This window comes from Desmodus rotundus, chromosome 5 (genome assembly GCF_022682495.2).
Source record: "Desmodus rotundus isolate HL8 chromosome 5, HLdesRot8A.1, whole genome shotgun sequence".
Lineage (NCBI taxonomy): Eukaryota > Metazoa > Chordata > Mammalia > Chiroptera > Phyllostomidae > Desmodus > Desmodus rotundus.
Window position 1 is genome coordinate 75815348 of NC_071391.1, and position 3655 is coordinate 75819002.

Genomic DNA, 3655 nt, shown 5'->3' on the forward strand with positions numbered 1-3655 from the left:
AAGAAAAAAAAATATTCAGAACAATCAGGATTTTCCCGTTCGGCAGGGCGTGTTCACACCTTGAGACATAACTATTGCATTGCACATGCGAACGGCTATATATATAGGCCATTTTTTTAATGCTACCCTGATACCATCTCTCAGGATACTTTCCTATGAAAGAAAGAGGTAGGATTCTGTAGGTTGCCTTTTTATTTTGGAGACTCCTTTGCAGTACTGAAACTTTTTAGTTTCACGTACTGTCACTTGATTATTTTTGCCTTTGTGCACGTGCTTTTGCAGTTGTTGGAGCAGGCCACCTCAAGATATCCTTCAATGTCACACTGATAATTCTGAATTAAAGTCACTTGAAAAGCTGCAGGAGTCCGAGAAGCTCTCTAACTGGTCTGTCTCTCTAAACCCAGGAAAAAGCTCTGCGTGTGATAGATGTCCTCCCTGTACCTGAGGGATGAGATACAACCTTACTAAAGAGTTATTAAATCCAGAGTCAAAAAAGGCTGTATAAACAAACCTAGTACGGCCTTTACTATTTATGACCCAATCCAGTCCTTGCACAGATTCCCTCCTCATGAGCACTAACTTTCTTTGTCCTGTCAATTTCTCACAAATTTACTGTTTCTTTGTCTAAAAAGTGGCTAAGTTGATCATTTCTTTAAACTCATTTTATGATATGAACATCATATTTTGATTCTCCTAAGCACATATATTCAATTATTTTCTTCAGTTAACCTAGTGTTGTGTCAATTTTATTAATCTAACAAAAATAATTAAAAAAGGCTAGAAGGGAGGACTTCTCTCCCTCAATTACACTGCCATATCAAAAAAGTCATTGCCAAAATCAAGTTCAGGGAGTTTGTTCCCTATGTTTTCTTCTAGGAGTTTTATAGTTTCAGGTCTTGCATGTAAATCTAATCCATTTTGAGGTTTTTTTTGTGAGTGTTATAAGATAGATTTTTGATTTCATTCTTTTGCATGTGAATATCTAGTTTACCCTACATCATTTATTTATTTATTTTTGCTTAATCATTTGTATTTTTATTGAACTGTTGTGATTTTTAAAAAATTTCTTCCCAGTTACAATTAAATGGGAAGCCGCAATTACAACTCACAAACTGTGACATGAAAAAATAACACAGAGCTCATCAAGAATGACACCAGACCCTTTCCATTTTATTCACAAATGTCAAATAGGAGCACTGCCATTTTTTTATTGGAAGGGGGAAGGACATTTATTCTGGCAATACTTTACAGTTCCAGGAACTGGTTTTGATACCACAAGTTTCAGGAATAGCAACCATAACAAATTTGGAAGGCATTTTTTTTCTTTTTGCAAGGAGGCCCAAGACTACTTGGCCGAAAGACTCCTCTTCTCCTTGGTGAATTTCATGTGAGCCTTGGCTGGCTGAGTCTTCCCATGGGTTGAAAGAGGAAACATACTTTCCTGTACAGACAGTGAAAATTCCATACAGCAGAGTGAGTGTTCTATGTACCTTCAACCCTTCCCCAGCCTGAAGCAAGTTCTCAAGCTTTTCTGGAGCTGCTTTTGGCCATGTTACCCTCTATCACAACAACCTTTTCCTACACCATATATTGCAGAGACCATCCTGTCCGGTTGAATATTCTTGACTCTCCTTTCACATATCAGTTGACCATACATGTCTGTGTTCTTGTTTCTGTTTCACTGATCTATGTCTGTTTTTATGCCAATGCCATACAGTTTTTATTATACCTTTGAAATGAAGTTTGAAATCAAGAAGTGTGATCCCTCCAGCTTTATTCTTTCTTAAGATGTACTACTTGAGATTTTTTAAATTAATTATCCCCTTTAATTAAAATGGTTAATATCTAAAATATATAAGAAACTCATATAATCCAATAACAAAAACACAAATAATATGATTTAAATATAGGCAAAGGACCTGAATAGACAGTTTTTCCAAAGATGACATATAAAGGACCAACAGGTACATGAAAAGGTCCTTGATAAGACAAATCATCAGAGAAATCAAATCATCAGAGAAAACCCAGTGAGATATCACCCTGCATCTGTTAGAATGACTATTATCAAAATGACAAGAGATAACATGTAGAGAAAACAAAACCCTTGCACCTTATTAATGGGAATGTAAATTGGTATAGCCACTCTAGAAAACAGTATGGAGGTTTCTCAAAAAAAATTTTAAAATAGAACTATCACGTGGTTTAGCAATCCCATTTCTTGGTATCCATCTGAAGGAAATACAATCACTGCCTCAAAAAGATTTCTGTACCACCAATTTACTGCAGCGTTATTCCCAATAATCACACATGGAAACAAGCTACATGTCCATCAATAGTTAAGTGGATTTAGAAATGTGATTTTATATATATATATATACTATATATTATATATTATAAATAAGTCATACAGAGAAAACAAATACTGTATGATCTCATTTGTATATGAAATCTAAAAATGCTCAACTCATAGAAATGGAGAGTAGATTGTTAGTTGCTAAGGCTTAGGGAGTGGGGGAAATGAGAAAATGTTGTTTAAAAGGTACAAACTTTCAGTTTTGAGATAAATAACCTCTGGGTTTTTCATGTACAACATGGTGTCTACAGTTGACAGTACTGTACTGGATACTTGAAAGTTACTGAGAATAGATCTCAAATGTTCTTACCAGAAAAGATAAAAAAGAGAGAGAGAACTTTGTGAAGTGATGAATGTTAACTAAACTTATTGTGGTAGTTATTTCACAATATATACACATATGAAATCATTATGTGTACATCCTATGCTTACACAATATTGTATGTCAATTATATCTCAATAATAGGGAAAAATTAAGTAGCACAATTAAGTGTTGACCTGGTTAAATTAAATCAGTCAAATTTATTGCAAGCTCCCAAGCTCATTGGTACCTCCTCTCAGCTTAGGTGGGCAGTTAGCTAGCCGCTGCAGACAGAAGAGGACTCCAAGAAGCACTTGCACAGAGTCTTTCTGCTCCCACCATCACCTAAACTAAAGCCTCTCATCTTCCAGAGGCTCCTGGAGGAAGGCAGACCTATGTGACTTTTCTAGACAGTTTTAGGTTGTCTCATATGGGGGCACATGAAACAATATCCATTACTCATCTCCTCCACTCAAACATATGTTCTATGTGTTGTAGAAAACAAGTTCTACATTGTGCTTTATCTCCATTTGTAACTTTAATAAAAGGGGGTATAAAACGACTTTAAAAGTAATGTTTGTCCCTGTCCTCAGACTTTATTTTAGCATCAAAACACCAGAACAATTATGAAAACAACTACAATATGAGTTCTTTAGACAGGTCAGGTGCCCAGCACCCCAAACTGGGAATGCCTCTATAGACACAAAATGATTCGATGGCTACAAAGACCACTTATGACACAAGATCTAGTTCAATAATTTTCTGTCTATTGTTAGTCGTTGGCTTCTCTTTAACCATAGCCCATGTCCTTGTGCCAAATTTCTGAGTCAGTAAATTAAGGGCTATAAGAGTATGGTAAAACGTCATTGGTCAATGAACTATGATATTCCTACATCCTAGCCCTAGATTTTTCCACTTTTCAGCTCCATGGCCATGGACAAATAAGTTAACCTTTCTGAGTCTCATTGTTTAAACTATAAATAGCAGTATTTTATGTACCA